We start from the raw sequence: 27,130 nt of genomic DNA on the forward strand, positions 1-27,130 counted from the left end.
TCTAACAATTTTCTTCCTGGAATCACTCTCATAAGACCTCCTCTGGACCCTCCCCGATGCCAGCACATCCTTTATCAGATAAGGGGCCCAAAACCGCTCACAATACCCTGGGTGTGACCTGACCAATATCTTAGGAAGCCTCTATGTCTCTATGAAACTATGAGATATATGAATAGGAAACTGAGATCTCAGCCATTCCTGGACGGTTGACTCAAGGTCTTCCTCAGCTGAAGAGACCTCAGATGCTGAAATCTGGAACAATTTGCTGGGGAGCTGAGCAGGTCAAGCAGCAACTGTGTGCTGGTGGAGGGGATGAATTCTCAATGTTTCAGGTCAAAGCCCTCCTGCAGGTTGTTTCTCATTGCATTGGGTAAATGCCACACAGGATAAACACAAAAAGACAACCCTGTTGGTGAAGGAAATCAGATACCAAAACAAGAACTATTGGCTAAGCTGAATCTTCAGTGGAAATTTCATGAACCTGAAACATTATCTCCACTTCTTCCCCCTCAGATGCTGCTTGAACTACTGAGTAGCTGAAGGATTGGGAAATACTTCGGCCTCTCAATTCAATGCAAATCAGTAATTTTTATATTGTATGAATGATTTTTTTTAAAACTCAGCATATCTTTAGTGTTGTACTGTATTTGTCAGAAACATTGATTACAGAGTAATTAAATCCAAATGAAATGATATACATCAGAAAAATGGTTCGGCACAGCCAAGAAGGGCCAAAAGGCCTGTTTCTGTGCTGTAATGTTCTATGGTTCTATGGTTCTATGGTTCTATCCTTCAAGCCATGTCAGTGAAACAGATTGTCTGGTGATTATCTTGTCCATCATTTATCATGTACAGATTGACGGCTACTATGTCGACTCAGGCCTAGGGGACTGGCGTCGGGCAATGCCTTTCAAGGCGCGAAATTAAAGACTGTGTGGTGCACCACTCCTCACACAGACAGTAGGTGGCCGTTGACTCGCAAGGAGTTCATCCGCCCTTTGACAGGTTTTGTTCTTAGTCCTGCTGGGTACCTACACACCCTCCTCCCCAGTTAACCAAAGTGCACCAGGGGGTGCGCCGGCTGAGTCGCTGACAACCCGACCCAAGACAGGTAGTACTGGGCTACGTGGTACCAGTAGCAAGCCAAGGCCTCGACCTGACAAGTGATGGCTCGGTTTCCAATAATAGTTACATGTGCTTTATAAGTTGAAAGCACATTTAAGTTGTAATATCAGCTTCCTTTCTCTTGGTGCCATTTATTGCGTTACTTGTCAGTATGAACTATAGGTTAAGCTGGACTGATAACACAGGAAGGGCTAAGTAGAAGGAAAATGCTACAACCTGCAGATCATTTGATGGAAATATCCCAACTATGAACTTTTAAGTGGATATCACATGGCATGAGACTGAACAATTTCAACTGCATTGGACCTGACTCAAGATATAATGGGCATTACATCAACCTACACAATGTTTAATTAATTTTTAATGTTGAGTGCAAGAGGATACATTATGAAGTCAAGTGGGACCTGGTATTAGTACCAGCCTTCCAAGATTCGTTTTGTGTAATATAGAACTAACCTCTTTAATATTGATGTGTATCAAACTTTGGGGAGAATAAAACACAGTGTTTAAAAACAGATGCTCACATCATTGGTCACATCACTCATTGATAGGTACATCGAGGTGGTACAAACAAATAAAATAATGACACAATGCATAATACAATGTGGCATTTACAGAGGAAATGCAAAGGCCACAATGAGGTAGATTGAGAGATCACAAGTTCAGCTTTATCATAGGAGCAGAATTAGACCGTTTGGTGAATTAGACCATTAGACCATTGAGAATGACTGGGGTGGGAGAAGTCTTTGATTGTTCTGACTTCTTCCCTGTGGAAACAGGAAGTAGAGATAGAGATAATGATGGTGAGGATGGTTTTCATGATACTATCTGACCCTCTCTTAGCACTGTCGCTTCTTACAGCCTGAGATGTTAGACTTCCTCCAATTACAGTTTCCTGTGTTTTTCTAACTTAGATCCCACTGCTGGTCACGGATTCCACTATTGTGTCCTTGGCTTCTAAACCTCTCCTCTTCAAGATGTTTCTTAAGTATAACTCTTTGACCAATATTTTGCTCTACTATCCTAATAGCTCATTATGCCATCCAGGATCAAATTTTGTTCAATCACATTTCCAAGATGTTTCTGTAGATCTGGGGTCCCCCACCCTTTTTTATGCCATGGACCCCTACCATTAACTGAGGGTTGACAACTCCTGCTGTAGATGTTTCACCATGTTAAGGACAGAACACACTAGCAAATTGTTGCATTCAGTTACAATTCTCTTGTTTATAAAGTCTGCAGATAATTTAGAAATGAAATCAAGGAACCCTTTGACCTGATCACAGCATTCATCATTCTAGGAAGAAAATAAAAGAATTATTATGAAAGTAATGGATCATTTCTCTCCTAGAAGCAGAGAAAGGTCAACAACCCACCAAGTCCACACACATATCTTTTCTTAAACTAATCCAACTTAAGCTCATTTGTTCTCTCCACATTGTCACTTTGACTACTGCCACTGTGGTACTACAACAGTTAAATTCAGACTAAGTTTAATTCCCACTTTAGCTGCTCCTAATAGATTTTAAATTTAGTTAATGATCTAGAACTTAAATGAGAACTATTAAAAGATAACGATCACAAAATACAATGTTTACTGATTCCTACGGATGTAGAGTGACTGGTTGCATCACTGTCTGGTACGGAAGCTCCAATGTGCAAGATTGCAAGACGTTGAAGAGGGTGGTAGATTCAGCCAGCTCTATCGTGGAGGTAATCTTTTCCCACCATTGAGGACATCTTCAAGAGGTGGTACCTCAAGGAGGTGGGCTCCATCACTAGGTACCTTCATCCATCCAGACCATGCCCATTTCTCAATAATACTAAGACCCTGAAAACCCATGCTCAAAGTTTTAGGAACAGCGTCCTCCCCTCTGCCATCAGATTTCTGAATGGGTCATGAACACATGTACACCACCTCATTTTCCTTTTCCATATTGTTTATTTTTGTAATCTATACTAACTTTATGTCTTTGCGCTGTACTGCTGACAGAAAACAACCAATTTCACAACATATGTTAATGATAACAAACCTGATTCTGATTCAGAACCAACTAATGTGGTTGACTCTTAATTGGCTGAGTGAGATATTCACTTATGCCACAACCATTATATTGACACAGAGGAAGATTAAGCACAAATCAGGCATTCAGCATCAATCCAATTCAGACCTCGGTGAAATCAATCATACAAAGCCCCCTTCCAAACAGCTCGGGGTCGTATCCTAAGGAGTAAAACTTTTACACAATTTGGTCAAACCATAGGCAACTTCAAGGAATCTATAGTTTACACATAATGGTCGAGACTCATCTGCCACAACCCCCTGGGCAGAACAGAACAGGAAGAAACTGCTCAACATTGACTCAATACAGCAGTTCAGTCATGAACAGGGAACAATGATGAATCAACAGTCTGCAGTTTTAAACAACACTTTAAAGATGCACAGAGAGTGTCGAGGGCAGCAAATTCCTCTGCATGAGGAATTCAATGTCTATTGCTCAGACCAAGGAACTAACCTGAGAACCTCAGAGTGCTCCGCCTTTGAAAATGACTATAGTGGTCATCCAAATCAACAAGTTTTCACTTCAATGGCGCCTTTTGTACAGCACAGAATGGCAGTTTGCTTTACAGAAGCACTACTAACAAAATTTGACTTTACATGGAAGAAAACCGAAGGCTTGAAGGAAGAGGCTCTGATCAGTCTTTCCATTTCTGATCCCTCTGTGAGGACTGAAACACACATCAATCCTCATAGAGGGATCGGAAGTGGAAAAAGTGAGCAATTTCAAGTTCCTGGGTGTCAAAACCTCTGAGGTCCTAACCTAGGCCCAACATATCAAAGCTATACAACAGTTATACTTCTTTCAGAATTTGAGGAGATGAGGTAAGTCACCAAAAACACTCAGAATTTTTTTTACTGATGTACAGTGGAGAGCATTCTAACTGGCTGCATCACCTTCCGATATGGGGGGTTGGGGGGGGTGACTGCACAGGATCAAAGTAGGCTGCAGAGAGTTGTAAGCGTAATCAGCTCCATCATGGGCACTAGCCCCCGTCGTATCCAGGACATCTTAAAGGAGCGATGCTTCAGAAAGGTGGCATCCATCATTAAGGACCCCTGCCACCCAGGACGTGCCCTCTTCTCATTGCTACCATTAAAGGCACACACTCGATGATTCAGGAACAGCTTCTTCCCCTCTGCCATCCGATTTCTGAATGGGCCACTAAACGAATGCACACTACCTCACCACCTTTTATTATTTCAATTTTTGCACTACTTATTTAATTTACCTATTATATACATATATACTGCAATTCACAGCTTTTCTATTATTATGTATTTTACTATACAGCTGCTGCAAAGTTAACAACATATGCCACAGTGATCTTAAACCTGACTTTGATTCTGCAGAGGTTGGTTTTAAACAATTTACAGAGGAGAGAGAGGCCGAGAGATGGAGCGGGCTAGTGGGGAAGCTACAGGAAAGCAATAGTCAGTTGAAGTCCTGAGTGCCAAAGGCAGACAAAACATGGCTTGGTAATACTGCCACTTTATAAAGAGCTTGACTGACAAGGCGGACAGAGGGTGTCATCTGGAGGAAATGATAAAGACCGTGTGCGACTCCAATCTACACATGGCAGATATACTGTATATGTCTGTGGTAGCAGTGACTTAACATATAGTCCTTGTTTTATTCATCTTTCTTTCACAGTATACTCCATGTTATCACCAACTCACTCAGCTCGTCAATATAAAACATAATGTAGGAGCAGCAATAGGCCATTTGGCCCATCGAGTCTGCTCTGACATTCTATGGCTGATTTATTATCCCTCTCAAGTCCATTCTCCTGTCTTCTCCCTGTAACCTCTGACTCCCCTACTAATCAAGAACCGATCAATCTCTACTTTAAATATATCCAGTGACTTAGTCTCCAAAGCCATCCATGGCAATGAATTTCACAGACTCGCCACCCTCTGACTAAAGAAACTTCTCCTAATCTCTATTCTAAAGGCATGTCCTTGTAGTCTAAGGTTGCGCCATCTAGCCCGAGACTCCCCCACTATAGGAAACTTCTCCACAGCCACTCTTTCTAGGCCTTTCAATATTCCATAGGTATCGATATCCGTTTGAAGTCTCTTTACATCTGCCTCCTTACTCACAATCTCACCTAGACTTGAATCACCAGTAATTCCAGAAACAATGATATTTAATCCCCATACAGGAGCAAGATATGCCAACTAGTGGAGTGGTGCCACAGCAACATCCTGGCACTCAACGTCAGTAAGACAAAAGAGCTGGTTATGGACTTCAGGAAGGGCAAGACGAAGGAACACATACCAATCCTCACAGGGGGATCAGAAGTGGAGAGAGTGAGCAGCTTCAAGTTCCTGGGTGTCAAGATCTCTGAGGATCTAACCTGGTCCCAACATATTGATGTAGTTATAAAGAAGGCAAGACAGAGACTATACATCATTAGGAGTTTGAAGAGATTTGGTATGTCAACAACTACACTCAAAAACTTCTGTAGATGTACTGTGGAGAGCATTCTGACAGGCTGCATCACTGTCTGGTATGGAGGGGCTACTGCACAGGACCGAAAGAAGCTGCAGAGGGTTGTAAATTGAGTCGACTCAATCTGTCTACTAGCCTACAAAATATCCAGGACATCTTCAAGAATGGCAGTGTCTCAGAAATGCAGTGTCCATTATTAAAGATTTTTAACCTATTCAATATATGTATACTGTAAATGATTTACTTATTTATTATTATTATTATTATTTTATTTTTTCTTTGTTCTATATTATGTATTGCATTGAACTGCTGTTGCTAAGTTGACAAATTTCTCAACGCATGCCGGTGATAATAAACCTGATTCTGTTAACCTAATTGTTGATACAGATCTGGAACAGCTGATGCCTTCATCCAAGCTATGTACAGTAATTGCAAAATACTTGGGTCCGAGTAATGATCAGTGTGGCATATCACTTGTTAGATCTTGCTAACTAGAAAACAACTACTTACATGCAAGCTCAGCTTCCTGGTAGCTGGCCTGTATGGACACCCCACACCAGGAGCACTTATAAACTGCAAGCCTCTGACTTATCTAGCGCCTCTGGAAATCTAGATATATCTCATCTACCTGTTTCTCCTTAAGTGACAGACATGATCTTCTCTTTTACAAAACCACATTCACCTAATCTGATTATCACGATTTTCTATCAGCTGCACTGCTTTAATATCATTTCTAACAATCTCCCTTTGATAAATATTAAGCTAAATGGCCCATAGTCTCCTGTCTCCATTTTCTTGCTTTTGGATAAAGAGAGATACATTTGATATTTTTCAATCTAATGGAACCATCCCCCGGATCTGCAGAGTTTTGCAAAATGTAAACCAATGCATCAACAACCTCATTAATCACAGCATTTCAGAATCTAGAATGAATTTCACCAGCTCTCTAAGACAGCATGATAGCACAGCGGTTAGTGTTAAGACTTTTGCAGTGCCAGCGACCCAGTTTCAATTCCTTCTGTTGTCTGTAAGGTGTTCGTACTTTCTCCCCGTTAGTGCGTGGGTTTCCTCGAGTGCTCTGGTTTACTCCTACTTTCCAAAAACGTACGGGTTCGGGCAAGTAAATGGTGGGCGTGCTACTTTGGCGCTGGAAGCATGGCAACACTTGCGGGATGCCCTCAGCACATCCTTGGTCTGCGTCGGTCGTTGACATCAAATGACACATTTCACTATATGTTTCAAAGTACACGGACAAATAAGATCAATAGTTTATCTTTAATTTCTCAGAGACATGGACTAATAAAGCTAATCCCTGCTCTCTCAGAGACATCTCACCCAACAGCCAACAACAGCCTCAAGTGGCAGTTGCTCAATACCACTCCCTGATGACTTTAATTTTTCATGATTTCCTCTTTCTCGTCCAAATCCCAACATACAGCTAGATCTGGGATTTCGCTTGCATCTTCTATAGCTGCTTAATTCAACTGCTGACTCTTGCGTTCCATCAGTAACACCGCAGAATGTTGGTGGGGCCCGCAATCTGAATGCAAAAGGGATGGCAAAGAGCATTAGAATAATTTCAGCCAGTACTTTCAAACAGATCGTTCATCTTGCCTCCTCCTGGGATCACGGAAGCCCGTCTTCAGCCTTTTAGATCCATTATGCATGATATCATCAAATGTTCAGGACACATGGAAGGCTATGAGAGCTGAAGAGATCCCAGATGTAATACCTGGATCTTGGAACTAATTGTGCCTTTATCTGAGCTGTTTCAGCACCGTGCACAAAACTGGCATCAACTGATCATTTGGAAAATTGCCGAGGTAAGGTAGGAAACATTCATAAGAATCAGGCCAAAACCATTTTGGCTAAGTACTACTAATCAATCTGTCTCGCTCTTCAGTGATGAAAAGCTGCTGCCCGCAGTGCGATGTGTAGCAATTATTCGACAATAGCCTGCTCACTACTGTCCGCTTTTGGTTTTCACCAAGGCCATTGGACTCCAGAGCTCAACGTGACCTCAGTCTGATCTTAGGTCAGAGAGCTCTTTCCCAAAGTTGCCCTTGATACGAAGACAGCCTTCGACTGAGTTCAGTCTGAAGAAGCTTAGCGAAAGTAGGAGATATTAGGCATCAAGGGAAATCAATCATGGTGGGTGACATACAAAATTATGAGGGGTATAGGGGTATAGATAAGGTAAATGCAAGCACTGAGATTGGGTGGGACTACAACCAGAGATGATGAGTTAAGGGTGAATGGTGAAAAGTTTAGGGGGAAGCTGAGAGGGGAGCGTGGAACAAGCTGCCAACGCAAGTGATGCATGCAGGCTCAATTTCAACGAGTTTAGAGAAGTTTGGATAGGTACATGGATAGTAGGGGTATGGAGGGCTATGGTTCCAGTGCAGGTCGATGAGAGTAGGCAGTTTAAATGGTTCACCATAAACTAGATGGACCAAAGGGTCTGTTTCTGTGCTGTACTTCACTATGACTTTATAATTCTATATCACACAGAAGGATGATGATGGCTAGGGTCGTCCCAGCCCCAAGACTTAGCCATTAACTGCATCATCACATTGTCCCTTCCATCACAAGTTGGCTGACAATGGCATGCTTCAATCTCACTTGCAACTTCTGAGCGTATAAGGTAGTTCCGTGCCTGTGTGCAGCAGGACCTGGACAAATGCTCAGTATATGAGGTGAGCTGCCAGGGGAAGGCAGGTGTATTAACAATATTTCAGAAAGAGAATCAGAATCAAGTTTATTATCACCGGCATGTGTCGTGAAATACATAATTAAAAAGAGAGGCGGTGTTCACGAGTTTAATATCCATTTCAGAATTGGATGGCAGAGGGGAAGAATCTGTTCCTGAATCGCTGAGTGTGTGCCTTCAGACTTCTGTACCTCCTACCTGACGGTAACAGTGAGAACAGGGTATGTCCTGGGTGCTGGAGGTTCTTAATAATGGACGCTGCCTTTCTGAGACACCGCTCCTTGAAGACATCCTGGGTACTTTGTAGGCTAGTACCCAAGATGGAGCCGACTAAATTTACAACACACTGCAGCTTCTTTCGGTCCTGTGTAGTCGTGCCCCTATACCAGACAGTGATGCAGGCTGTCAGAATGCTCTCCACGGTACATCTATAGAAGTTTTTGAGTGTTTTTGTTGACATACCAAATCTCTTAAAACTCCTAATGAAGTATAGTCGCTGTCTTGCCTTCTTTATAGCTACATCAATATGTTGGGACCAGGTTAGATCCTCAGAGATCTTGACCCCCATGAACGTGAAACTGCTCACTCTCTACACTTAGGGTCCCTCTATGAGGATTGGTATGTGTTCCTTCATCTTACCCTTCCTGAAGTCCACAATCAGCTCTTTCATCTTACTGACGTTGAGTGCCAGGTTGTTGCCGTGACACCACTCCACTAGTTGGCATTTCTCACTCCTGTATGTCCTCTTGCCACCATCTGAGATTCTACCAACGATGGTTGTATTGTCAGCAAATTTATAGATGGTATTTGAGCTATGCCTAGCCATACAGTCATGGCTATAGAGAGTAGAGCAATGGGCTAAGTACACACCCCTGAGGCGCGCCAGTGTTGATCATCAGCGAGGAGTAAATGTTTCATATATATATATATTTTTAATTATATATTTCATTATATACTGTAATTCTCAGTTTTTTCTCTCTTATCAAGTCAAGTCAAGTCACTTTTATTGTCATTTTGACCATAACTGCTGGTACAGTACACAGTAAAAATGAGACAACGTTTTTCAGGACCATGGTGTTACATGACACAGTATCAAAACTAGACTGAACTACGTAAAAAAAGCACAGAAAAAGCTACACTAGACTAAAGACCTACATAGGACTGTGTAAATTTCACAAAAACAGTGCAGGCATTACAATAAATAATAAACAGGACAATAGGGCAAGGTGTTAGTCCAGGCTCTGGGTATTGAGGAGTCTGATAGCTTGGGGGAAGAAACTGTTACATAGTCTGGTCGTGAGAGCCCAAATGCTTTGGAGCCTTTTCCCAGACGGCAAGAGGGAGAAGAGATTGTATGAGGGGTGCATGGGGTCCTTCATAATGCTGTTTCCTTTGCGGATTCAGCATGTAGTGTAAATGTTCGTGATGGCGGGAAAAGAGACCCCGATGATCTTCTCAGTTGACCTCACTATCCGCTGCAGGGTCTCGTGATCCGAGATGGTGCAATTTCCGAACCAGGCAGTGATGCAGCTACTCAGGATGCTCTCAATACAACCCTTGTAGAATGTGGTGAGGATGGGGGGGGGGGGGGGGATGGACTTTGCTCAGCCTTCGCAGAAAGTAGAGATGCTGCTGGGCTTTCTTTGTTATGGAGCTGGTGTTGAGGGACCAGGTGAGATTCTCTGCCAGGTGAAGACCAAGAAATTTGGTGCTGTTTATGATCTCTACCGAGGAGCCGTTGATGTTCAGTGGGGAGAGGTCGCTCTGTGCCCTCCTGAAGTCAACAACCATCTCTTTTGTTTTGTTCACATTAAGAGACAGGTTGTTGGCTCTGCACCAGTCCGTTAGCCACTGCACCTGCTCTCTGCAAACTGACTCGTCATTCTTGCTGATGAGACCCACCACGGTCGTGTCATCGGCGAACTTGATGATGTGGTTCGAGCTGTGTGTTGCAGCACAGTCGTGGGTCAGCAGAGTGAACAGCAGTGGACTGAGCACACAGCCCTGGGGGACCCCCGTGCTCAGTGTGATGGTGTTGGAGATGCTGCTCCCAATCCGGACTGACTGATTATGTATTGCAGTGTACTACGTCTCAAAGTTAATAAATTTCGCAACAGATGCTGGTGGTATTAAACCGGAACCTGAAACCCAGCTGGATCAGTCACGTGCATGCTGTGAGTATAGAGGCAGGTCCAAGCTTGAGTATCCTGATCCTGATTCACAAGCTGACACACCAGAACCTTTCCATCCTTCACAAGGCACGTCAGGAGTATGATGGAATACTGTCCACTAGCCTGCAATGATCGCGGCTCCAACAACAACCCTAGAACAACCTTTCTTAACCCCTTTGTCCTGGAGGAACCCTTGAAATAATTTTCAGGTCTCAGAGAACCCCTGTGTAAAAATTATTATATCTGGAGCTCACAGTATTTCAACGTGATCAGTAGATATAACAATCCAAAAATAATTGTCAATGCTCTTTTGAGTAGAGAATTAAGTTTTAGCCAACTCTTCCAGAAAAGAAAACAGACGGAATGGGATGGAGAGCATGTTTCCTATGGTGGGAGAGTCTAAGACCAGAGGACACAGCCTCAGAACAGAGGGGCGTCCTTTCAGAACAGAGATGAGGAAGAATTTCTTTAGCCATAGAGTGGTGAATCTGTGGACTTCTTTGCCACAGGCAGCTGTGGACGCCAAGTCTTCATGTATATATAAGGCAGTGGTTGATAGATTCTTAATTGTTCAGGGTATGAAGGGATACGGGAGAAGGCAGAAGATTGGGGCTGAGAGGAAAATTGGATCAGCCATGATGAAATGGCAGAGCAGACTCAATGGGCCAAATGGTCTAATTCTGCTCCTATATCTTCTGGTCTTATAAAAAGTGGTACAAATGAAAAGGTTAGTATTATAATATTGGGCAGAATAATCATTTGGCATGGACTAGATGGGTTAAAGGGCCAGTTTTGTGCTGTACTAGGACGTACTAGAAGGGAGAAGTTTGTGTAGTCACAAACAAGATAAAACTATATCTCAGCACAAATTATAGTCATATTAGTCATTGTGAATCTAGGAACTATAACAATAATCGGGGTTTCAAAAAAAATTGAGTGCAGACAAATGCAGAAATTTCTTGGAAACATCATTAAAATATAAAATTCCCCTCAAATATTCCAAATCCTCATCACAGAATAACCCAGATTAATCCCTTCAATTGATAAAGAAACCAGTCTACCTCAGGTTCCTAAAAAAGCCCCCGAGTTTTATGATTGATAAAGAAAAATGTAGCTCAGATTTGGGGAGTTCCAAACCACCAGTCCTCATTCTAGATGTACTGGATGCAATTATTAATGCAGCAGGGTCGTTGTTGCTCCTTTCTGTGCCTTGTGGTGCATCGGGTGGCAACCTTGCCGTTTCTTTAGCATTTGTCTTTTTTATGAGGCCGAGTTGCTAGCTCAGTGCTCAACCCAGCACGGATGGAAAGCGTGCAAAGATCTGGCCGGATTCGAACCCTCCAAGTCGGGTGTGGATGCCACTACACCACCAGCTGGCTAATGCAATGCAGCTGGGTCCCTTAACAATTCCTGCCAATATCATCTATTTCATTCAGTTCACAATGCACGGACTGGCTCTTTATAAGCACTGTTCTATTAGCTTCTCGTATGTTAACCAGTGGATAAGGGAACGGATGAAATCACAATTATGTCTTTAGATTATGCCTGTTGATCTTCCCTAGTGTATTAAATTAAGGCTAATTTTGTTAATATAACAGGCGGGTATTATTTAAAGCATTTCTTAATAGAGTCACACACACACAAAATGCTGGAGGAACTCAGCAGGTCAGGCAGTATTTATGGAAAGGAATAAACAGACAGCATTTCGGGCCGAGGAAGAGGGAAGACGCCAGAATAAAAAGATGGAGAGAGGAGAAGGAGGCTAGCTGGAAGGTGCTAGGTGAAGCCATGTGGGTGGGAAACGTAAAGGGCTGGAGAAGAAGGAATCTGATAGGACAGGAGAGTGGACCATGAGAGAAGGGGCAGGAAGGGGGTTTTTACAAGAAGGAGAAATCGATATTCATACCATCAGCCTGGAGGTTACCCAGAAGGAATATAAGGGGTTACATCTCCACCCTGAGGGTGGCCTCACTTTCTCATCTTCCAGCTAGCCTCCTTCTCCTCCCCTCCCCCCACCTTTTTATTCTGGTGTCTTCCTCCCTCCTTCTCAGTCCTGAAGAAGGATCCCAACATGAAACATTTATTGAATTTCCATAGTTGCAGCCTGACCTTTTGAGTTCCCCCAGCATTTTGTGTGTGTTGCTTTGGATTTCCAGCATCTGCAGACAATAAAGTCAAAAAATACAGTATCAAATTCAGTACGTTCAAGTGTGGCACATCTTGTCCTCGTGTATTTTACAATGGTTGAGAAAGGGTAAAGGTGTGTACCCAGCCAACTACAAGATCAGAATTAGAATCATATTTATTATCAGACTCATATTTCATGAAATTTGTGGTGGGTTTCCTCTGGGTGCTCCCATTTCCTTCCACATCCCCACACTCCAAAGACATATGGGTTAGTAGCTTGACTGGTCACATGGATGTGATTGGGCAGTGCAGGCTCATTCGGCAAGAAGGGCCTGCAACTTTGATGAGTGGATGGACAGATGGATAGAGGAAAAGAAAAGAAATAAAAGTACTGTCCAGGGCCATCCAGAAATCTGATGGCGGAGAGGAAGAAGCTGCTGCTGAATCATTGTGTGGTCTTCAGGCTCTCGGACAGCCTCTTCCACGGTAGTATTAAGAAGGGGGCCTGTCCCGGAAGGTGTGGGCACTACTTCCTGAGGAACCACCTCTGGAAGATGTCCTTGCTGGTGGGGGAGCTGCCTGAGTCTACATTACTTTGCAGGTCTCTTCCTCTCCTGTGGTCTGGAGGTTCCACAGCAGACAATGGTGCAACCAGTCAGTTTACAGATGCTCTCTATCGTACAGCTATAGAAATTTGCAGGAATCTTTGTTGACAAACCAAATCTCTTCAAACTCCTAACAAAATGGTACCATTAGCCTGCTTTATTCGTGATCGTATTGATGTGCTGATCCCACAATAAATGGCTTAGAAATAGCAAAAAAAAGCTTTCACTAACTTGACACATTACACACTTCTTCAGCCCTTTTAGATGCTCTCACATGATTCATAACTCCCATTTGACTCAAAACCACTTGTTTAAAATGCATTTGACAGAGATATTTACAAAAAGGTCCAGATCAGGCTTGCTTTGTTCTACATATGTCACTACCATCTCTCCTACTGTTTTTTTCTTTCCCAGTTCTATTTCTATTTCCACTGATGGTTCTGACTGTTTCTATTCAGACATTCCTATTTCCACTGATGCTGCTGAGCGCTTTCAGCATCTTCTGTTTATATCACAGAGCGTACAACAACGTCTTCTCAAGCTCCAGAGAAATTTACCTCACTTGTCAATCAGTGAGTTCATTTTAGCGGAGAGAGGGCTTCACCTCGTGCACTGGCTGTCTACTTGTACTTATAACAGTAAAGGAACAGGCCCTTCAGCCCATCTTATCTGTGCTGATCATGATGCCAACCTAACTAATCTCTTCGGGTTTTATTTGGTCTGCATCCCTCCGTTTCTTGCCTTTTCATGAGCCTGCCGAAGCCTTTCTTAAACATTGTTATCGCATCTGCTTCCATCACCTCACTTGCAGCACGTTCCAGATATCTTTCACTCCCTGTGTAGCCATTACTTGCTTCACAAATCTCCTTCTAACTTCCCCCTTAGACATATACTTCAATTTCTCCTCACCCTCTATTTTCTTCACAACTGAATTGCCGTTTGTCATTGTCACATGTACTACTTACTTATTGCCCATTACGCCGTGGCATTTAGAGCAGCAGTAAAGGTCCTCCATCTCTCTGCCCGTAACGTCGCACACAGATTTAGAAGGATTCTTCACGGCTGCTTCCATAACAATTTTGTTTTACCAGTCGGAGCTGAACCCCCTAACCTGGAGGACCAGCGGACCACGCTTACCCTGGCCTCTACCCTTTGACCTGTTCAGCATGGGTGTCCCTACCAAGACCCAAAACACAAGACCCTGGCTCCAGCCTGCGCAGCTCTCTGAGTCATTGAGGCACGCAAACCCTACCACAAGACTGTGGTCCTCTCAGAGGTCACACGGGCGGGGTTACAGTGCAAAGATTGTCTTCATACTGTTCATACAGATCAGATATTACACAATCCATTGAGATGGTATAAGACAAAGAAAAACAGAGGGCAGAATAAAGTGTCCCAGCTACAGAGGAAGTGCAGAGCAAGTAAACAATAAGGTGCAAGATCATAACAAAGTAGATTATGAGGCCGGGAGTCCATCTTAACTTGCCAGCAAGCTATTCAATTGTTTTGTAACAGCTGATGACACACACTTTCAGGCTTTTGTATCATCTCCCTGACAGCAGAGGGGAGAAGAGAGAACGGTCTTGTTGGGTAGGGTCTTTGATTTTGCTGGCTGCTTTACGGAGGTGGTGGGAGATATGAAGTCCATAGACGAGCGTCTGGTTTCCACGATATGCCGAGCTGCGTCCGCAGTTCAGTTCCTTCTGGTCACGAGCCGAGCAGTTGCCGAAGCAAACTACTATAACTCACTCTCATCTGAGTTGCGTAACTTCACACGATCACGTCCAACTTTCCTCTCGCCTGCTACAAAAGTGTGGACAAAACATTTCAAGGCTGATTTTAAATGCGCCCCTGCTTTAAGCATAAATTTATTGCAGACAATACGTTGCAGAGTCACAAGTGACGTAATGCTCCTCGTCAGCTTCGTATTAGTGAGGAACCTACCGGACAAATGGATATTGCAGCAGGACGCATGGAACACATGGAAAGTTGGCACGCATCACCTCCCACCTGGCACTGAATTCACCTGTGCGACCAGGGCAGAGTCCAGCACTGTTGAGCTAAGGGGCCAGATACACTTCACAGGGGGCTGAGCAGGTGCTACACCTTGCCCAAGGGTGAGCTGCAGGCTAACGGGGGGAAGGAGTGCCTTACACCTCCTTTGGTAGAGATGTACCTCCACGCTGCCTCCCAAGAAGGCTCCGTACTCTACAATGTCCTTTGTCATGCATTCTTTGTTGATACGGCTTCGATGTACTTATGTGTGGAATAAACAGTCTGACTGGCATGGAAAACAAAGTTATTCATGGTATTGCATTGCATAGGATAATAACAAAATGATTACCAATTAACACTCCCTCTGCACTGACAGTACTGGGGACAGTCCTCATTTTACACCAGGATGGTGTTCAGATTTTCTCAGGAATGGTGTAACTTTTTAAAAAAAAATATTTCCTGATGTATTATCTATAATGATACGCACTTTTTTATTTTTTATTTTGTAATTTATAGTAAGTTCTTATGTGATGCCGCAAAAGAGCAAATTTCACAAAACAAAAGCTAGAGAGTTGGCAGATGCTGGAAATCCTGAATAGCAAATGCAAATTGCAGGAGGAACTCAGCAGGTCAGGCAACATCTATGGAAATGGATAAACGACCGACGTTTCGGGCCAAGATCTTTCAGCGGGACAGGAGAGAGGACCCCCTTTCCCCTCTCTGATAGGAGAGGCATATTTCAGTGCTAATAAACCTGGTTTTGATCCCAATGCATTAAAACACTTCTGCCTTCTTTCTCTGGGGGGGATATCAGTTTCAAATCCCGCTGTTTCCTTTCAAGCACTCAGCTGAGAAGCTGGGTAGCCACCTGCTACAACCCAAGCAGGGTGGAAATCAATGCTAATTAAGATCCTATTACCTTGTCTGAACCTGGAAAGCATGTTTGCGTGAAGAACTAGAAGCAATGAAGCTTCAACAGCCACGCGTGAATCCCTGTGCTTCTGAGAGGGGCTGTTTGAGCTCCATTTCAGCAAGAAAAGAGCTCTAGGACAGTGTTTGTCACAGACAGCTGATTAACCAACTCCAAACCACATCCAACAGCTAAAATAGATCATGTTTCCTGTTGTACTACCCTGAAACAGTAACCAACCAAACGCCAAGGTAACAGAACTGTCCCTTGAGACTCGCATAAGCTCAGTGGCCAGTTTATTAGGTACACTGGCTTGTTAACGCAAATATCATGTGGCAGCAACTCAATGCATAAAAGCATGCAGACTTGATCAAGAGCTTCAGCTGTTGTTCAGATAAAACATCGGAACTGGGGAGAACTGTGATTTGTATAACCTTGACAATGAAATGTTTGTTGGTGTCAGATAAGGTGGTTTGAATATCTCAGGAAATGTTGTCACACACGGCTGCGAATTTGGAATTTACAGAGAACAGTGCACAAACAGTAAAAACTGTCCAGTTCTGTGGGCAAAAATGCCTTGTTAGTGAGAGAGGCTAGGGGGAGAATAGCCAGACTGGTTCAAGCTGACACAAAGGAAACAGTAACTCTGATATCCACGTGTTACCACAGTGATGTGCAGAAGAGCATCTCTGAATGCACAACACATTGAACCTTGAAGTGGATGGACTTTCGCAGCAGAAAACCAGATTGGCTTCCTCTCTTGTACCTGATGAATTGGGCTAGGTGATGATTGTATTCTGGTTATGAAACTCTCTTTGAGTCACTGCGGATAATTGTCGCATGAATAAACTTTTGTAGTTTCGTAGAAAAAAATGCCAAGGGAGGTCTGTACATCTGGTGTAGTTATTACTGCTGGGAGGTGTGGAGTTACTCACTGGGGTGGCAAAATAAACAGCTAGTGGATTTGCTGCCCCAGTGCTCTCGTCATCCACGTCCTACCCACAGGTTGAACACATCCCATAAACCAGCCTCCCCTCCATGGACTCAAGAGGAAAAGCCTCGGTAGAGCCGATATGGAGAGGATGTGGTCTTTCGAGGGGGAGTCCAGAACCAGAGGGCACAACCTCAGAATAGAGGGGTGTCAACTTAGAATAGGCAATGAGGAGGGATTTCTTTAGCTGGGGTTGTGGTGGGAAGTTGGCGGTGAATCTGCTGAATCATTGCTATAGAGGGCTGTGGAGTCCAAGTCATTGAGTGTATTTAAAGCAGAGGTTGGTAGGTTCTTGATTTGTTAAGAGCATCAAGTTTACAGGGAGAAGGCAAGAGGATGAGGTTGAGAGGGATAATAAATCAGCCATGATGGAATGCTGGTGCACACTCGATGGGCCGAATATCCTGAATTTCTCCTATGTCTTATGGTCTTATAGCCTAATGGACTCTGTCTATGTAACGGGGGTGGGGAGGGTGGTCGGCACCTTTAACTTCCTTAGCATCATCATATCAGAAGATCCATCCTGGCACCAGACACAATTGTCATCACAAACAGGCACAGCAATGCCTCTTCTTTCTCAGAAGTTTGCATAAATTCGGCTTATGGGAGGGGAAGGGTTAGATTGGTCTTAGGGTAGGATAAATACTGTTGGCCAAGGGCCTGTACTGTGATGTGATGTTCCATGTTCTATGTCACCAAAAACTTTGACAAGCCTCTATAGATGCACGTGGAGCGGCGGAAAGTGTCCTAACTGGTTGCATCTTGGCCTAGTATGTATGGAAGCTGAAATGCCCAAAAATAGAAAAGGTTAAAATGGTGAATGCAAGCCCAGTTTATCACAGGGTGGTGCTCCCCACTATGGAGTACGTTTTACAAAGTGCACTCCCACAAGAAAGCAGCATTAATCAAAGACCCCACCATCCATTCACTACTACCATCGGGCAGGAGGTACAGAATCCTCCGGTCGGAACAGTTATATACTTCAACCATCAAGCTCCTGAACCAGTGTGGATAACTTCATTCTCTGAAGTGATTCTACAGTCTGCAGACTTACTTTCAAGGATTTTTGCCAATTTAAGTTCTCAGTATTATTTTATTTGCACAGTATGTCTTCTTTTGCCCATTGGCTGTTTGTCAGCTGTTGTCTGTTTCTCTTTCGATTTTCATAAATTCTATTGTATTTCTTTTACTTCCTGTAAATGCCTGCAAGGAAATTAATCTCATGGTAGTAAGAGTGTGTGTGTGAGAGTGCGTGCGTGTGTGTGTGTGCGCCTGTGTGAGTCTGTGTGTGCATGTGTGTGAGAGTGTGTGTGTGTGCGTGTGTGGGTGGGTATGTGAGTGTGAGTGTGTGTGTGTGTGAGAGTGCGTGTGTGTGTGTGAGAGTGCATGTGTGTGTGCCTGTGTGAGTCTGTGTGTGTGTGTGTGTGCGTGTGCACGTGTGTGTGTGTGTGTGTGTGAGAGTGTGTGTGCGCGTGTGTGAGTGTGTGTATGCGCATGCGTGTGTGTGTGTGCATGCGTGTGTGCATGTGTGTATGAGATGTCATTTGTATACTGGTGCCAGGACAGATCTTCTGATACAATGATGCCAAGGAATCTAAAGGGCAACGAGAGTAGACTAGATGGGCCGAAGGGCCTGCTTCTGTGCTGTACATTTCTATGGCTGTATATGCATACTCTGATAATAAATTTACTCTGAAGTTTATTGTCTCAGTAAAGCAGCCAGGATAATTACAGACCACGTACACCCTGGAAATCCTCTCTTCTCCCCTTTTCCATCAAGCAGAAGGTACAAAAGTCTGAAATCACAGACCTTCAGGTCCAAGGACAGCTTCTGTCCCGCTGCTCTCAGACTATTAAATGGTTCACTTGTGTGAAAAGACTTCACACCCTACCTCATTTCTGGTTTGCACGATACTACATTTTCTCTGCAGCTGTTACTCTTGAAAAGCATGGGCAGGCCCTTCCACTCACCATATCTGTACTAACCTCAGTGACAAAGTAACCTATCACGTCTACCAGCACATTACCCCATTCACCCCATGTCCCTGTGCCTTTAAAACATATTCACATGCCCCCCCAGTTGTTTTCATGTTTTATTGTCTTACAATATTGAATCACAGAGGATTTAATTCGACACTGATCAATAGAAAAAGTTTTCAAGAGAACTGCAACTTGGTAGATTTGTTTTCCAGCAACACAGTGACTCCAAGCATAAAGTCAAAGCCATACTGGAATGGCTTAAAAACAACAAAGTTAATTCCTATCACAAACAAGAGAAAATCTGCAGATGCTGGAAATCCTCACAGCACACAAAAATGCTGGAGGAACTCAGCAGGCCAGGCAGCATGTTTGTAAAAAAGTACAGTTGAAGTTTTTGGCCGAGATCCTTCATCAGGACTGGGTAAAAAAAAGATGAGGAATCTGAGTAAGAAAATGGGGGGCAGGGAGGAAGAACCACAAGGTGATGGGTGAAACCAGGAGGGGGACGGGGTGAAGTAACGAGCTGGGAAGTTGATTAGTGAAAGAGATACAGGGCTGAAGCAGCGGGAAGTCTCATAGGAGAAGACAAAAGGCCATGGGAAAAAAGCAAAAGGGGAAGAGCACCAGAGGGAAGTGATAGACAGGAAAAGAGACAAGGTGAGAGACGGAAATGGGAATGAGGAATGGTGAAGTTACCCAAAGTTCGAGAAATCAATGCTCATGCCATCAGGTTGGAGACTACCCAGACAGAGTATAAGGTGTTCCTCTTCCACCCTGAGTGTGGCCTCATCGCAACAGTCGAAGAGGCCGTAGAGTGACAAGTCCTTAAGCGACAAAGTCAGAATACAGACTTCAATCCAATTGAGAAGTTGTGGCTGGACTTGAAAAGGGCTGTTCAATCACAATCCCCATGCCATCAGACAGAGCTTGAGTAGTTTTGTAAAGAAGAATGGGGAAATATTGCAGTGTCCAGATGTGCAATGGTGATGGAGACTTATCCACACACTCAAGGCTGTGATTGCTGCCAAAGGTGCATCTACTAAATACCGACTTGAAAGGTGTGAATATTTACGCAATCAAGTATTTTGTGTTTTATATTTGCAATTAATTTAGATCACTTTGTAGAGCTCTGTTTTCACTTTGACACGGAGGAGTTGTTTTCTGTCAAAAAAAAGCCAAATTAGATACACTGTGATTCAAAGTTCGAAAACAATAAAACATGAAAACTTCCTGGGGGGGCGTGAATACTTTCTATAGTCACCGTAGATTGAGTTCTGTCGCCATTCGTGTACACGTTCCATCATAGCTCCAGCACAGGCATAACCCTCCCCGCCAGTGAGGGCACCATCAAGAGGCAGTGGGCAGTGTCTCAGAAAGGCACCATCCATCATTAAGGACACATGCCATCTGCAGAATCAGTTTTATTATCACTGTCATGTGACGTGGAATTTGTTAACTTAGCAGCAGCAGTTCAATGCAATACATAATCTAGCACACAGAGATAAAAAGCAATAATAATTAATAAAATAAAATATAATAAATAAACAAGTGAATCAATTATGTATATTGAATAGATTACTTTAAAATGTGCAAAAACAGAAATAATATTAAAAAACTGAGTTAGTGTCCAAAGCTTCAAAGTCCATTTAGGAATCAGATGGCAGAGGGGAAGAAGCTGTTCCTGAATCACTGAGTGTGTGCCTTCAGGCTTCTGTATCTCCTACCTGATGGCAACAGTGAGAAAAGTCCATGCCCTGGGTGCTGGAGGTCTTTAATTTTGGACACTGCCTTTCTGAGACACCACTTCCTAAAGATGTCCTGGGTACTTTATAGGCTAGTGCCCAAGATGGAGCTTACTAGATTTACAACCTTCTGCAGCTTTTTTAGGTCCTGTGCAGTAGCCCCTCCATACCAGACAGTGATGCAGCCTGTCAGAATGCTCTCCACGGTACAACGATAGAAGTTTTTGAGCATATTTGTTGACATGCTAAATCACTTCATACTCCTAATGAAGTATAGCTGCTGTCTTGCCTTCTTTATGACTACATCAATATGTTGGGACCAGGCTAGATAATAGAAACATAGAAACGTAGAAAACCTACAGCGCAATACAGGTCCTTCGGCCCACAAAGTTGTGCCGAACATGTCCCTACCTTAGAAATTACTAGGCTTACCCATAGCCCTCTATTTTTCTAAGCTCCATGTACCTATCCAAAAGTCTCTTAAAAGACCCTATCGTATCCACCTCCACCACCGTTGCCAGCAGCCCATTCCACACACACAACACTCTCTGCGTAAAAAAACTTACCGCTGACATCTCCTCTGTACCTACACCCCGGCACCTTAAACCTGTGTCTTCCTGTGGCAACCATTTCAGTCCTGGGAAAAAGCCTCTGACTATCCACATGATCAATGTCTCTCATCATCTTGTACACCTCTATCAGGTCACCTCTCATCCTCCTTTGCTCCAAGGAGGAAAGACCGAGTTCACTCAACCTATTCTCATAAGGCATGCTCCCCAATCCAGGCAACATCATTGTAAATCTCCTCTTACGCTTTCTATGGTTTCCACATCCTTCCTGTAGTGAGGTGACCAGAACTGAGCACAGTACTCCAAGTGGGGTCTGACCAGGGTCCTACATAGCTGCAACATTACCCCTCAGCTCCTAAATTCAATTCCACAATTGATGAAGGCCAGTACACCATACGCCTTCTTAAGCACAGAATCAACTTGCGCAGCTGCTTTGAGTGACCTATGGACTCGGACCCTAAGATCTCTCTGATTTTCCACACTGCCAAGAGTCTTACCATTAATAATATATTCTGCCATTATATTTGACCTACCAAAATGAACCACATCACACTTACCTGGGTTGAACTCCATCTGCCACTTCTCAGCCCAGTTTTGCATTCTATCAATGTCCCGCTGTAACCTCTGACAGCCCTCCACACTATCCACAACACCCCCAACCTTTGTGTCATCAGCAAACTTACTAACCCATCCCTCCACTTCCTCATCCAAGTCATTTATAAAATCCTCAGAGATCTTGACACCCAGGAACTTGAAGCTGCTCACTCTCTCCACTTCTAATCCCTCTATGAGGATTGGTATGTGTTCCTTTGTCTTACCCTTCCTGAAGTCCACAATCAGCTCTTTTGTCTTACTGACGTTGAGTGCCAGGTTGTTGCTGTGGCACTATTCCACTAGCTGGCATACCCACTCCTGTATGCCCTCTTGTCACCATCTGAGATTCTACCAACAATAGTTGTATCATCAGCAAATTTGCAGATGGCATTTTAGCACATTTAGCAGATGGTATGAAAATTGGCTGGCTGACAGGAAACAAAGAGTAGCGATTAACGGGTCCCTTTCGAAATGGCAGGCTGTGACCAGTGGGGTACCGCAAAGTTTGGTGCTGGGACCGCAGCTGTTCACAATATACATTAATGATTTAGATGAAGGGATTAAAAGTAACATTAGCAAATTTGCTGATGACACAAAGCTGGGTGGCAGTGTGAAATGTCAGGAGGATGTTATGAGAATGCAGGGTGACTTAGACAGGTTGGGTGAGTGGGCAAATGTATGGCAGATGCAGTTTAATGTGGATAAATGTGAGGTTATCCACTTTGGTGGCAAGAACAGGAAGGCAGATTACTATCTAAATGGAGTCAAGTTAGGAAAAAGGGAAGTACAAGGAGATCTAGGTGTTCTTGTACATCAGTCAATGAAAGCAAGCATGCAGGTACAGCAGGCAGTGAAGAAAGCTAATGGCATGCTGGCCTTTATAACAAGAGGAATTGAGTATAGGAGTAAAGAGGTCCTTCTGCGCTGTACAGGGCCCTGGTGAGACCCCACCTGGAGTATTGTGTGCAGTTTTGGTCTCCAAATTTGAGGAAGGACATTCTTGCTATTGAGGGAGTGCAGCATAGGTTCACAAGGTTAATTCCAACCTGTCAAAGCATTTCAACACTGTCGATGTGAGTGCTACCATCGATAGTTGTTAAGGCAGCCCACATTATTCTTCTTTGGCACTGGTATAATTGTTGTCTTTTTAAAGCAAGTGGGAACTTCTCCCCTTAGCAGTGAGAGGTTGAAAATATCCTTGAATACTCCCTCTAGTTGGTTGGTACAGGTTTTCAGAGCCTTACCAGGTACTCCATTGGGACCTTCTGCCTTGTGAGGGTTCATTCTCTTTAAAGACAGTCTAACATCGGCCTCTGAGGCAGAGATCACAGGGTCATCAGGTGCAGCAGGGACCTTCACAGCTGTAGTTGTGTTCTCCTTTTCAAAGTGTGCATAGAAGGCGTTGAGTTCATCTGGTGGTGAAGCATCGCCGCCATTCATACTACTGGGTTTCTGTTTGTAAGAAGTAATTTCTTGCAGACTCTGCCAGAGTTGCCGTGCATCTGATATCGCCTCCAATTTCGCTCAAAATTGTCCCTTCGTCCCTTGAAATAGCCCTCTGCAAATCATACCTGATTTTCTGGTACAGGCCTGAGTTGCCAGACTTGAATGCCACAGATCCAGCCTTCAGCAGATGACGTACCTCCTGGTTTATCCACGGCTTTTGGTTTGGGAATGTACAGTAAGTCTTTGTGGGCACACACTCATCCACACAAGTTTTAATGAAGTCGGTAACAACTGCAGCATACTCATCCAGGCTTGACGATCAATCCCTGAATACAATCCAGTCCACCGATTCAAAGCATTCCTGTAGGCTCTCTTGTGCTTCCCTTGTCCAAACCTTCTTGGTTCTCACTGCTGCTGCAGTCTTCAGTCTCTGCCTATACTCAGGGAGTAGAAGTACAGCCAAGTGATCAGACTTTCTGAAGTGAGGGTGTGGAATAGCACGGTAGGCACTCTTAATGGTGGTGTAACAATGGTCCAGTGTGTTGTTTCCTCTGGTATTGCGAGTGACCTGTTGATGGTAGTTGCTTAGAGATTTTTTTTCAGACTGGCCTGGTTAAAATCTCCCAAAACGATGGTGAAGGCGTTCGGGTACACTGTTCCGTGCATGTTGATCTCCTTGCTCAGATCATCTAAAGCCTGACTGACATTGGCCTGAGGTGGAATGTCAACTACTACCAGCATGACCCCAGAGAATTCCCGTGGTAAGTGAAAAGGACGACACTTTACCACTAGATATTCCAGGTCTGGCGAGCAGAATTGGGACAGCACTGATATATTTGTGTACCAGGAAGAGTTGATCATGAGACATACTCCTCCACTTCTGCTTTTGAGAGACTCTATCAATCTATCCTGACGGTGTAGAGCAAATCTCTTGTGTTTATGATTGGGACGTGCCCTCTTCTCATTACCACCATCCTACTATCAGAGAGGAGGTACAGTTCAGGAGACTGAACACACACACTCAATTTTTGAAGAACAGCTTCCTCCACTTCACTATCAGATCACTGAGTGGCCCATGAACACTATCTCATGATTCCTCTTTTGCACTACGGTATTTATTTTATTTTATTGTAGCTTATAGTAATTACTTTGTCTCGCACTGTAATGCCACCACAAAAATGACAAATTTCATGACACACTGTACGTCAGTGTTAATAAAAACTGATTCTGACTTCGAAAGTATAAACTTATGTTTGTTGAACTGGAAAGGGTCTTGGACTGGAAGCAGTTCTCTCCACTGATGCTGCCTGACCTGTTAAGTATATTTCCACCACCACCCCCACAGGAACTTCCTTTATTGCAGAGTGTCTGGGCTGGTACGGCAGCCAGCTCTCAGCGGCAGACGCCCAGCTTCGATCCCGGCCTCCGGTGCTGCCTGCGTGGAGTTTGCACGTTCTCCTTGTGACCACCTCTGGGTGCTGCAGTTTTCTCCCACATCCCAAAGACACCTCAAAAAGGCAGCAACCATTACTAGGAACCCCCATAAGCAAGAATTAGGGTTCTTGTTACAGAGAGTGGTTCAAAGTGGTTCAAAGAGTTCTTCACCCTCTTCTCATTACAACCATCAAGAAGGAGGTACAGGAGCCTGAAAAAGCACACTAAACATCTCAGGAACGTCTTCTTCCCCTCTACCATCAGATTTCTGAATGGGTAATGAATCCATGAACACAACCTCACTATTTAAAAAAAAAATAAAAACACAAAATGCTGGCAGAACTCAACAGGCCAGACAGCATCTATGGGAGGAGGTAGTGACGACGTTTCGGGCTGAAACTGAAAATCAGGAGGGTTTTTACTCACTATAGTTTACTCACTATTTTTTCTTGATTTCTCTCTTTGCACAACTTACTTAATTCACACATAAGTGTATTTCTATGCTGTATCTCTCCTGGACATTACAAATAACCCATTTTTTTATATTCAGGTGGGTGATCACTCAACATTAACCACCTTACTCAACTTTTCCGAAGTAGCCGTCGGAAATTAAAATCTGAAAAGGCTAAAAATGCAGAGTTCTAATAAATGATTGCAGTTTGCATACTATTTTGAGAGTTGGTTTGTCACCTGAAACACACGAAAACTTCTACAAGTGTACCGTGGATAGTATTCTGACTGTCAGCTCCGTGGCCTCCGTAGTATTCATGACATCTTCAGGGAGCGGCGCCTCAGAAATTCGACGTCCATCATTAAGAACCCCCACCGCTCAAGACCTCACACCCTGTCCTCATTGGAAACCTCAGGGAGGAGGTACAGAAACCCGATCCAGGAACAGCGTCTTCCCATTTGCCATGGGATTCCTAATTGGACTTGAAGCCATGAACACAACCTCGCTTCTTTTTAATTTTATGTTTTCTTGCACTACTTATTTTAACTGAACATAGAAAGCTTACAGCACAATACTGTGCCCAGCATGTCCTTACCTTAGAAATTACCTTGGGTTACCATAGCCCTGAGCTCCATGTACCTGTCCAGGAGTCTCTTAAATGACCCTATCGTATCCGCCTTCACCACCGCTGGCAGCCCACTCCACACACTCACCACTCTCTGTGTAAAAAACTTACCCCTGACATCCCCTCTGTACCTACTCCCCAGCACCTTAAACCTGTGCCCTCTGGTGCTAGTCATTTCAGCCCTGGGAAAAAGCCTCTGACTATCCACGCGATCAATGCTTCTCATCACCTTATACACAATTTAAAAGACTTACTGTAATTCCGATTTTTTTCTCTATAGATGCCATGTATTTCATTGTACCGCTGCTGTAAAGTTATCAAATTTCACGACGTATGCCAGTGATATTAAAACTGATTCTGGTTCTATTATTCCTTTTTGAGCAATCTTCACCTTTCCCCTCTTCCTAACCTGCTTCATCCATCAGAATATAAAGACACCGAAAAAAAAGCACAATGGTGGTGCCTTGTTTACTAAAATTCTCATTAAATATATAACAAGGCGCTCGGCCAAATCAGGGTACAGGTTCCCACCTCAAATCTCCAAACTTTGGTGGTGGTCCGTCGTGGCCGACGATGATAGAAAATCTTTGCGGGCAACTTTTAAACCACTTCCAATCTCTCGACTCGTAAGACCGGGCCCAATGAGTCATCACATCTGGGGTTTTCATCGGTTGTAGTGGATGGTCATTGCCTTCGCCGACTACACAGCGATGCAGAACCGCGGTTGTGGCTCACTCTGGACTCATCCGTCCAGTCCGCCGGGGCTAACTTCGCTTGTCTTTACGTACACCCAATCAATCTAAGTATAAAAGCTATCCTATCAATTTATATTTACTGTGTTATCTTATTGTGTGTGTGTTTTGTGCTGTATCGGATCCGGAGTAACAATTATTTCGTTCTCCTTTATATTCGTGTACTGGAAAAAGACCTTGAACAAGATCGAACCTTTAAAAGTTCATCAAACCCGCGTCTCCGTGAGACCGTATTCCCTGGAAAGGGGGCGGGAGGAGAAGCAGGACAAGTCACCTGGGACCAAGTCAAACCAGGTCCCCGCAGAGTCGCCAGATCACTTGTCGCGTCTGCTGCGAATAACATACACACACGTGCAGACAGACTTTTAGACAATAGAGCGCACTGTAAG

At 43.8% G+C, this 27,130-nt stretch overlaps 1 protein-coding gene across 1 annotated transcript in view; it reads right to left on the minus strand.

Moving 5' to 3' along the window:
• LOC140727030 (P2Y purinoceptor 8-like) overlaps positions 1-27,130 on the minus strand; it is a 64,341-nt gene that overhangs the window by 36,296 nt on the left and 915 nt on the right. The gene's annotated exons all lie outside the window — the stretch shown is intronic.

This window comes from Hemitrygon akajei, chromosome 4, assembly GCF_048418815.1.
Source record: "Hemitrygon akajei chromosome 4, sHemAka1.3, whole genome shotgun sequence".
In the NCBI taxonomy this organism is placed as follows: Eukaryota; Metazoa; Chordata; class Chondrichthyes; order Myliobatiformes; family Dasyatidae; genus Hemitrygon; species Hemitrygon akajei.